The following is a 12339-nucleotide window of genomic DNA, read 5'->3' as shown; positions in this document are numbered from 1 at the left end:
CTTGCCTGGAGAATTCCATGTACAGAGGAGACTGGTGGGCTACAGCCCATGGGGTTGCAGAGTCAGACATGACTGAGTAATTTTTGCTATTGTGTTTTTCTTCACATCAATTCTGGAAGAGCAGGACTATGATCACTTTTGTAATACACATCCAAAAACAATACCAGGAACACAGTAATGTCTGCAGGTATGGCTAACTAGTACAAACCTCAAGACTGTTATTAGCACTCTTACAGAAAACACAATGCCATCTATTAGAAAGATCCCTTCACTCTAGAAGTCAAGTATGAGTTCTACAAATTACCAGTCATAATATCCTAGATAACTTACTCAACCTTTCTGGGCCAACCTCCATTTATAACATGAACACTACTTTACAAGGTTATTAGAAATTTCAGTTGTAATTTTGACTTAAAAAGTATTCACAACCTAAAAGTTGAAAGCTATCTTTTATTTGGCATGAAGTTTTAGGACCTTAAACCTGGGATAGGAGAAGGCAATGGCACCCCACTCCAGTACTCTTGCCTGGAAAATCCCATGGACAGAGGAGCCTGGTAGGCTGTAGTCCATGGGGTCGCTGAGGGTCAGACATGACTGAGCGACTTCACTTTGACTTTTCACTTTCATGCATTGGAGAAGGGAATGGCAACCCACTCCAGTGTTCTTGCCTGGAGAATCCCAGGGATGGGGGAGCCTGGTGGGCTGCCGTCTATGGGGTCGCACAGAGTCGGACACGACTGAAGTGACTTAGCAGCAGTAGCAGTAAGCCTGGGATACAACATCTCAAGTAACTCTGAGAGGACTGCTCTGAGGAAGCAAGGAGTGGAGCCAGGTTATATAAAAGCTTTGTAACAAAGGGGAAGTAGTCTGAATGTCAAAAGATTATTGTTAATTAATTGAAAGCCAGATATCCCAAGTTAAGGAATTTAGCGTTTTTCTCTATGTATGGGAAGATGCAAGTCTGGGCTCACTCTGTGTGTGTATATATACATATGTGTGGTATATATACATATATGCTTTCACTTTAACTTTCATATATATATAACTATTTCTCTATGAATTATAGGACATTATAACATTGCAAGTTTATAATATAATATCTCTAAATCAAGCAAGAAACCATTTGGATTCTGGGGATGAATGTCTCTTTTAATTCAAACATTTCTAGATTCTTAATGAAACACTACCATGGCTTTACTTCCCACCTGTAAATCGACTACAGTCAAATGTGTAGTAGATCTCCATCCCTAAGTTTTCTCCTAAGTTCAGGAATAGACACGTGTTTTCATTACTAAATGAAGTTGTGAGCGGTCATGGCTGAAATCTACCTACATCAATCCCTTCAACACACTGGTGTATAGATCTTTACTGTATGACTGCAGTGTTCCAGTTAATCTGCTGTGGTTAAAAAAAAAAGTTCTAACAGCTGAGTGCCATCATGACCATTTGCTCTACAAAGGATCATTCTGTAACTTTGTAGAGGTTGAATTTAAGGGCCAAGCAAAGGTGTGGAGATTCACTAAAGTGTTCTCATAGTTATCCAAAGAGGGGGTGATGGTCCTGCATCCTGAAAGGCAACTTTAATATGAATCAAGTGGAGCCAACTACGCTTGAGGAACAGAAAATAAAACATACATATTTATTGTTTAGTTAAGTGGGTGAGGCAAAGGGAGAAATTAAAAATCACTCCCACAATTCCAGTGTGGGTAATTAGGGGGTTAGCAATCCTAGCTGTGATAGTCATTCAGGAGAAGACATTGGTTTAGAGGACAGATCGTTAGTTTACCATATGACAAACCACTTTGACAGGTTGACTCGAGGCATCTCAGGACTGTGTACAATGATCCACTCATGTTTGGACTGTGGACAAATGGTAGGGCTTTTAATTTCTGCTCTGAAGTACTGCTGGGCTACCATAGCAGGTTCCCAGTTTTGATGGGTAAAGAAGATGTTTCCCCCTGTCATCACAGAGAAACACCCAAGCATCAGAGAATAAAATTGAAGTGACCTTATCCTCTTGAGTGACTTGTTAAAATATGTTTAGTGCGCAGTGGCAGGTTTTCATCTTTCTAGTTAATGAAGAAACGTAAGCATTAACACTCCCAAAGGGCCTTTCCAACAATTCTGATAAGCACTAAAATAACTGTCCTCCATGAAACATTGCAAATAGAATCATCACAACACATCATAATGAAAAGTGTGTCACAAATTGATTTTTTTTAGCTACCACCAGATCTTCATTAACACACATTGTAGATGCATTTTCTGAAATCACACGCCATTTTCCTAGGCTAAGTGTATTTTAGAAAGGAGCTGTGACAGATCTGATGTGACAAGCACTGTTTTGCAATTACTGTGTGTCTCTGACACTGGCATTCTCTAATTCATACTCACAACAGTCTTGCACATGTAAAATTATTGGCAATTATATTTTGGATGAGAAAACTGAATCAGTGTGTGAAGTGACAATCACATTATATTGTGGGCTGTAAAGCCAAAACAGACTTAAGTTCAAATCTAGGCTTAAGCAAGTTATTTCATATCTTTGAGCCACAATTTATTTGTTGATAAAGTAAGGCTATCTGTACAACAAAAATGTTTTTTAAATGTCATTTATTTAGCTAATATTCTTAATTAGTATTTAGTGGCAGATATGTAACAAATGCTGGTCACCTTCTCATCACACTCTTGCACTGCTGCTTTATTTGACTTAAAAACTAAGAACCGAAAGTAAACAGTAAATTTCTACTTCTGATTGTAACAGAGCAGAGACAAGTAGATCAATGTAAAACACTCAGAATAATGAAAAGCTTGGAACTTTTCTATTTATAAAAAATTAAATTATATATACTATAATTGTGCAGCTGTTTTTCATTATTCATGGTAGTTGGATTCTAGAAAGCTATCAGCAACTCTGAAATAGTGGCTACTGAGCCGTTTCTCCTAAGGGAAACATAGAGTTAGTTTCCTTCAAACCCCTGATCATAATATTTTTGTCAGCTGATCAATACATAACCTTGTTGTATGTGTATTTCTGCTTAAATATGCTTTATTTACAATGTATTGTTGATGTATTGGCATTGAGATCATGGCATGATGGCCACAACTATAATTCATTTCTGAAAGAAAAGTTTCTCTAACATATATTTTCTCTGTAAGGCACATCGCAGTCTTCTTGTGCTTAGAAATACTAGCCAACACTCCAGCACTATTTTAAACAATGAAATCGTCAAAAAAAAAAAAAAAAAAAAAAAGAAGAAGAAGAAGAAGAAGAACAAGAAACACAAAAATGCAAAAGAAAAAAAAAAAAACTATGCACATGGTACTAAAAATATCACAAAAGAGTTACTTGTCTGTAGTAGTCAGCTGAAAACAAAAAGAGAGACCATTGCCAGTACATCCTCAGATGGGACTATGTATACCAAGTGACTTAAATTTTTGCCATAATTTGTGAGTGATCATGAAAGCACATAAATATTACATTTGAGTTACAAATAAAATTTAGCAAGTAGGTGAGTTTGTAAATATTGAATCTATATATGCTGCTGCTGCTAAGTTGCTTCAGTCGTGTCCAACTCTGTGCAACCCCATAGACGGCAGCCCACCAGGCTCCCCGGTCCCTGGGATTCTCCAGGCAAGAACACTGGAGTGGGTTGCCATTTCCTTCTCCAATACATGAAAGTGAAAAATGAAAGTGAATTTGCTCAGTCGTGTCCGACCCTCAGCAACCCCATGGACTGCAGCCTTCCAGGCTCCTCCATCCATGGGATTTTCCAGGCAAGAGTACTGGAGTGGGGTGCCATTGCCTTCTCCAGAATCTATATAATTCCCTTCAGTGTTTGTTTACATATATATTTACATATATATTTACAATACAATATTTCTCACTTTCCAGAGAAAGTGTCTTTCAAAATCGAAAGAATAAAAGGCACTATTAGACGAACAATAGCTAGGTGAATTTATTGACAGAAGACCTATACTGCAATAAACACTGAAGGGAATTCTTAGGCTGAATAAAAAGAATTACAATGTGGAGTGTGTTAAATATAGAGTCACAAGGATAAAACTAAAAAGATAAGTTTTTAGTGACTTTAAAAATGGTAGAAGGGAGAACAAGATGGTGGAAGAGTAAGTGGACATGGAGCACATCTCTCTGCACAGATACATCAGGAATGCACCTTCAGACACAGAAGTCAATGCAGAACACCAGCTGTAGGCTGACAGGAGGACCTGCCCAGTGGAAAAGAATACATACAACCATGCCAAACTCAGTAGGACAAAGGAACTAAGGGGAAAAACAGGAGTGTTATTAGGACTGGACCTACCCTCAGCAGCGGCAAAACTGAAGCAGGGGTCCAATCCCCACAGCAGGGCAGTTGTCGGAGTCAGAGGAGAAACATTTAAGGTTGAGAGTGAAACAGCTGTTCTGTGGCAACCTAAACGGAATGAGAATCACACAGTCCTTGCCACAGCCATACCTATGACGGGCAGGAACAGGGGTCTCCTGGAAGGGGCAGTGGCTGGGAGCTGGAGTTTAGGGATTGTGGAGCAATCCAAGGGCAAGAGCTGCTGTTGTCTGCAGAGAGACGGATGCAGGGGATGTGAAGGAGGAGATCATGGTGGAAATGCCTGTGGAGGAAAGCTAGGCAGCCATGGAAGCGAGAGGATACTGCTGAGTCACACATAGTGGGTGGAGCCATCACCATAGCCTCTCTTTCCCCACAGGCCAGCATCGCCAGCTGAACAATAGAGAAGCTGGCCCATCAAATGCCTGACACACTGAACTATAGAGTAGGACCCCACCCAGGGTGCCTCGTTAAGTGCCTGATGTGCCAATCTACAGAGTAGGACCCCATTGAGGTGCCCCTTTAAGTGCATAATGCTCCAATCTACAGAGTAGGACCCCAGTCATGGGGCCCTTCTCTGTGCCTGATGCGCTGAACAACAGAAAAGGACCCAGGCAGGGGAGCCCTCTAAGTGCCTGAATGAGTGGAGCTACAGAGAAAGACTGGCCAAAGAGATCTTCTGATCACCAGCTACAAGAGGCTTGAAAAGACTCTGATAGGGCCATAACTCCTGCAGCAGAGTAAGTCTGTGTCCCTGAACACTTGGCATCACCAAGGTCCCCACAAGCCAAGCAGCTGCACAACATTCACATTCCCCTCTCACTGGGGCAGAGCTGCCACAGGTGGGGCGGGGGTGGGGTGGGGTGTGGAAATCATGTGTTTACGCATGCAGGATGGCTTCGGTCCTGTCCAACTCTTTGCAACCCAGTAAACTGCAGCCTGCCATACTTCTGTTTCAGAGAAGGGCTTCTCCAGGCAAGAATACTGGAGAGTATTGGCCAATACTGATGGCCACACCCTTCTAGAGCACTGTATTTCCTGCTGCCCTAGTCGCCAACCCCCCTGAGTATCTGATGCTGCCAGAACCCTTGTGACCCAAGCCGCTGTACCACTGCCACACCTGGCCCTCACTGGGACAGACCCAAGCCCACCAGGGCAGCCTCAGAAGCTAAATCCCAGTGGACAACCCACATGTAGAGGTGGAAATAAAACCACAATTGAAACCCAGGTGCAGTGTGGCTAAGGAAGAAGACCCAAAACCTTCACACCAGCTGTACAAGCTATAGATTAAATACACATGATCAACTAAGTAGGCTCTGTGTCTATGGAATATATGAAACGACACTGAGAGCTCCCACAAAAGAAAACACAGTGGCTCGGATAGCTGTGGACATTGCAGGTAGGAACACACAGGAGTAGGACTAGATAAGAATCTGAGCTGCCCCCACAGCAGGTCCAGAGATCAGCACAGTGTTGGAGGGCATCCTAGGGAGGTGAGGTGGACAGTGATTCCCAGTGCTGGAAAAGACTCTGACAGCAGTGACTCAAGAAAAGCATTTATTATTCTTATTTTTCACTTGTTCTATAGCTACTTTTGGATTTTTTTTCCTCCCCCATCCCCGCTATTGTTGTTGTCGATTTTATTGGCACTAAGAAATCCAATTCGGAGAAGGCAATGGCACCCCATTCCAGTACTGTTGCCTGGAAAATCCCATGGATGGAGGAGCCTGGTAGGCTGCAGTCCATGGGGTCGCTAAGAGTTGGACATGACTGAGCCACTTCACTTTCACTTTTCACTTTCATGCATTGGAGCAGGAAATGGCAACCCACTCCAGAGTTCTTGCCTGGAGAATCCCAGGGGCAGGAGAGCCTGGTGGGCTGCCGTCTATGGGGTCGCACAGAGTCGGACACGACTGAAGTGACTTAGCAGTAGCAAGAAATCCAATTAAGCTTTTGAGCTTTTTTTTTTTTCCTCATTTTTTATTATTGTCATAAACCTCTGCCTCTAAGATGGGCTTTTGCAGTTCTGTGGAGTTTTCCTTTTTTTTTTTTTCTTATTTTTTTAAATTTTAATTTTTAAGGCCTAGTTTTTTTTTCTACATTTATTACTTTGTTTATTTTACCTACTGTTCTTTTCCCCTTGATGTTAATCTTTAATGTGTATAAATCTTCATCCACCTCTGTTTAACATTGCATATCTATTCTTTCTTTCTTTTCTTTCTTTCCTTTCCTCTCAACATATTTATTAGTTTTGTTTTCACTTCTTTATTTCCCACTTGGCACCTTACTTTAGTTTTGCTTTCAAGTTTGTGCTTAAGTTAGTTTTGTTCTTAACTGATAAATATAATTTTTGATTTCCTTTATTCACCAGATCAATCTACTGTACTTTATTTTTGTTGGACTATTTTCACTTTGCTCATGTGTGTATATGTACATGTGTATATTCCATTATTTTAATTATCATTTACCTGATATTGTAACTGCCATTTGTCTGGAGCTCATCTTTAGTTTCTCATTTTTGGATATTTGTTTTACTCTCCCTTTATGCCATAACAAACCACTTATGGAATCTTTGTTCCTAACCAGAGATCAAACCCTGAGCCTTTGGAGTGGGAGCACTGACTCCAAGACCCTAAACTACCAGAGAACTAATCCTAGGGAGTATCGAATAGTGAGAACTCACACAAAGTAAACCACTTGAATCCAAGATCCAGCATCACCCAACCACCAGTAGCACCCTGTGCAGGATGCCTCATCTAAACAACAAACTAAGCAAAAATACAAACCCAATCATCAGCAGACAGGAGTATCACCTCACACAGCCTTGCCCATCAGAGGAAAAACAAACAAACAGACAAAACCTCAGCACAAATCTCACCCTACATGAAGCTCACACAAACCACTGGGCAAACCGTAAGAAGGCAGAAACCAAAAGGAAGAAAGCATTCAACCTTCTTCAAGGACCAGGGAAAAGGAGACCTCAAACCCAATAACTTAAAAAAAAAAGAGAAAGGCAGAGAAATACTGTACAAATGAAGGAACAAACTAAAATACAGAAGCCCAAATAAATGAAGAGGAAATAGGAAAATTACCTGAAAAACAATTCAGAGTAATGATAGTAAAGATGATGAAAAACCTTGAAAATAAAATGGAGAAAATGCAAGAATCAATTAATAAAGACCTAGAAGAATTAAAGAATAAGTACACAGAGACAAATAACACAATTACTGAAATTAAAAATACTCTAGAAGGAATCAATAGCAGAATATCCGAAGCAGAAGAAGGAATCAGTGAGCTGGAAGATAAAATGGTGAAAATAACTTCTGAAGAGCAGAATAAAGTAAAAAGAATGAAAAGAGCTGAGGACAGCCTCAGAGACATCTGAGACCATATCAAATGCACCAACATTTGAATTATAGGGGACCCAGAAGAAGAAGGGAAAAGGAAAGGCTATGACAAAATTTTAGAAGAGATTATAGTTAAAAATTTCCCCAACATAGAAAAGAAAATAGCCAATCAAGTCCAAGAGGTGCAAAGTCCCACACAGGATAAACTCAAGGAGAAACATGCCAAAACATACTAACCAAACTAACAAAGTCTAAACACAAGAAAGAATATTAAAAGGAGAAAGAGAGCATACAAGTAGCATACAAGGGAAACTCCATATGATTAACAGCTGATCTTTCAGCAGAAACTCTGCAGGCCAGAAGGAAATGGCAGGATATATTTAAAGTACGGAGAGGGAAAAATCTACAACCAAGATTACTGTACCCAGCAATGATCTCATTCGAAATTGATGGATAAATAAAAGCTTTTCAGACAATCAATAGTTAAGAGACTTCAGTACCACCAAATCAGCTTTATAACAAGTGTTAAACAGACTCATATAGTCAAGAAATACAACAGAAGAAAAAAGATCTACAAAATTAACCCCAAACAATTAGAAAATGGCAATAGGAACATATATATCAGTATTACTTTAAATGTAAATGGAGTAAATGCTCCAACCCAAAGACACAAACTGGCTGAATGGATTAAAAAAAAAAAAAAAAGATCAATATATATGTTGTCTACCAGAAACCCACTTCAGACCTCAAGACGCACATAGACTGAAAGTGAGAGGATGGAAAAACATATTCCATGTAAATGGAAAGCAAAAGAAACCTGGAGTAACAATCCTCAAATCAGACAAAATAGACCTTAAAATAAAGAAGATTACAAGACATAAGGAAGGACACCGCATAATGATCAAGGGATCAATCAAAGAGGAAGATATAACAATTGTAAATATCTATGCACCCAACATATGAGCACCTCAATACGTAAGACAAACACTAACATACATGAAAGGAGCAACTGACAGTAACACAATAATAGTAGGAGACTTTAACACGCCAATGGACAGATCATCAAAACAGAAAATTAATAAGAAAAAACAAGTCTTAAATGGTACATTAGATGAAATGGATCTCATTGATATCTTCAGGGCATTCCAAAATGCAGAAGAATACACATTCTTCTCAAGTGCACATGGAACATTCTCCAGGATAGATCACATTTTGGGTCACAATTTAAGCCTCAGTAAATTTAAGAAAATTGATATTGTATTAAGTATCTTTTCTGATCACAATGCTATGAGACTAGATATCAATTACAAGGGGTGGGGGGTGGGGAACTGTAAGAAGCACAAACACATGGAGATTAAACAACATGTTTCGAAATAACCAAGAGGTTACCTAAGAAATCAAAAGAGAAATAAAAAAAATTCTAGAAACAAATGACAATGAAAACATGACAACTCAAAACCTATGGGATGCAGCAAAAGCAGTTCTAAGAGGGAGGTTTATAGCAAGACAATCCTACAACAAGAAAAGCATCGAATAGGCAACCTAACTTTACACCTAAAGCAACTGTAAAGAAAAGAATAAAGAAACCCAAAATTAGTGGGAGGAAAGAAATCATAAAGACCTGAGCAGAAATAAATGAAGAAGAAAAGAAAGAAACAATAGTAAAGATTAATACAATTCAAAGCTGATTATTTGAGAAGATAAACAAAATAAAACCCTTAGCCAGACTCAGCAAGAAAAAAAGAAAGAATCGAATCAACAAAATTAGAAATGAAAAAGGAGAGGTTATAACAGGCAATGCAAAAGAAGTGCAAAGGATTATAAGAGACTATTATGAACAACTACATGGCAATAAAACAGATAACAGCAGAAATTGTCAGATTCTTAGAAAAGTTCAATCTTCCAGGACTGAACCAGGAAGAAATAGAAATTATGAACAAATCAATTATTAGCACTGAAATTGAAGCTGTGATCAAAAATCTCTGGAAAAAACAACAACAGCAACAACAAAAGCCCATGACCAGATGGCTTCACAGGAGAATTCTATCAAACGTTTAGAGAAGAGCTAATGCCTATCCTTCTAAAACTCTTTTAAAAAATTTCAGAGGAAGGAACACTTCCAAACTCATTCTATGAGGCCACCATCACCCTGATACCAAAAGCACACAAAAGCAACACACACACACACACACACACACACACACACAAACTACAGGCCAATATCACTGATGAACATAGATGTGAAAATACTCAACAAAATTTTAGCTAACACAATTCAGCAACATATCAAAAAGCTCATACACCATGATAAAGTTGGGTTTATTCCAGGGATGCAAGGCTTCTTCAGTATGTGGAAATCAATCAATGTGATACACCATATTAACAAATTGAAAGATAAAAACCATGTGATCATCTCAATAGATGCAGAAAAAGTCTTTGATAAAATCAGCACCTCTTTATGATTAAAACTCTTCAAAAACTGGGCATAGAAGGAACCTACCTCAACATAGTAAAGGCCATATATGATAAGCCTACAGCAAACATTATTCTCAAAGGTGAAAAACTGAAAGCATTCCCCCTAAGACCAGGAACAAGACAAGGGTGTCCTCTTTCACCACTATTATTCAACATAGTTCTGGAAGTCCTACCTACAGCAATCAGAGAAGAAAAAGAAATAATAGGAATCCAGATCAGAAAAGAAGAAGTAAAACTCACTGTTTGCAGATGACATGATACTGTACATAGAAAACCCTAAAGATAGTATCAGAAAATTACTAGAGCTAATCAGTGAGTTTAGCAAAGTTGCAGGATACAAAATCAATATACAGAAGTCACTTGCATTTTTATATACTAACAATGAAAAATCAGAAAGAGCAATTAAGAAATCAATCCTATTCACCATTGCAACAAAAATAATTAAATATCTAGGAATAAACTTACCTAAGGAGACAAAAGAACTGTACACAGAAAATTACAAGACTCTAATGAAGAAATCAAAGATGACAGTAACAGATGGAGATATATTATATGTTCCCATGTAAAAAGAAAAAATATTGTGAAAATGACTATACTACCAAATGCAATCTACAGATTTAATGCAATCCCTATCAAATTGTCAATGGCATTTTTCACAGAATGAGAACAAAACTTTCTCAATTCATATGGAAACACAAAAGACCCCAAATAGCCGAAGCAGTCTTGAGAAAGAGGAATGGAGCTGGAGGAGTAAAGCTTTCTGACTTCAGGTTATACTACAAGGCTACAGTCATCAAGACAGTATAGTACTGGCATAAAAACAGAAATATAGACCAATGAAACAAGATGGAAAGCCCAGAAATAAACCCATGCATTTATGGGTACCTTATTTTTGACAATGGAGGCAAGAATATACAATAGGGCAAAGACAGTCTCTTCAATAAGTGATGCTGGGAAAACTGGAAAGCTACATGTAAAAGAATGACATTAGAACACTACCTAACACCATACACAAAGATAAACTCAAAATGGGTTAAAAACCTAAATGTCAGACCAGAAACTATAAAACTCTCAGAGGAAAGCATAGGCAGAACACTCGATGACATAAATCAAAGCAAAATCCTCTATGATCCACCTCCTAGAGTAATGGAAATAAAAACAGAAGTAAACAAGTGGGACCTGATTAAACTTAAAAGATTTTGCACAACGAAGGAAACTATAAGCAAAGCGAAAAGACAACCCACAGAATGGTAGAAAATAATATCAAATGAAACAGCTGACAAAAGATTAATTTCCATAATATACAAGCAGCTCATACAACTCAATACTAGAAAAACAAACAACCCAATCAAAAAGTGGGGAAAAGACCTAAATAGACATTTCTCCAAAGAAGACATACAGATGGCTAACGAAGACATGAAAAGATTCTCAATATCGTGCATTATTCAGCTCAGTTCAGTCGCTCAGTCATGTCTGACTCTTTGCCACCCCATGAACCGCAGCACGCCAGGCCTCCCTGTCCACCCACAACTCCCAGAGTTCACCCAAACTCATGTCCATTGAGTCAGTGATGCCATCCAACCATGTGATCCTCTGTCGTCCCCTTCTTCTCCTGCCCTCAATCTTTCCCAGCATCAGGGTCTTTTCCAGGGAGTCAGCTCTTCGCATCAGGTGACCAAAGTATTGGAGTTTCAGCTTCAACAATAGTCCTTCCAATGAACACTCAGGACTGATCTCCTTTAGGATGGACTGGTTGGATCTCCTTGCATTCCCAAGGACTCTCAAGAGTCTTCTCCAACACCACAGTTCAAAAGCATCGATTCTTCTGCGCTCAGCTTTCTTTATAGTCCAACTCTCACATCCATACATGACTATTGGAAAAACCATAGCCTTGACTAGACAGAACTTTGTTGGAAAAGTAATGTCTCTGCTTTTTAATATGCTGTCTAGGTTGGTCATAACTCTCCTTCCAAGGAGTAAGCGTCTTTTAATTTCATGTCTTCAATCACTATCTGAAGTGATTTTAGAGCCCCCCAAAATGAACTCTCTCACTGTTTCCACTTTTTCTCCTTCTATTTGCCATGAGGCACTGGGACCGGATGCCATGATCTTAGTTTTCTGAATGTTGAGCTTTAAGCCAACTTTTCACTCTCCTCTTTCACTTTCATCGA

Source organism: Budorcas taxicolor, chromosome 9 (genome assembly GCF_023091745.1).
Source record: "Budorcas taxicolor isolate Tak-1 chromosome 9, Takin1.1, whole genome shotgun sequence".
Classification (NCBI taxonomy): Eukaryota; Metazoa; Chordata; class Mammalia; order Artiodactyla; family Bovidae; genus Budorcas; species Budorcas taxicolor.
Note: the sequence above shows the minus strand (reverse complement) of the source record.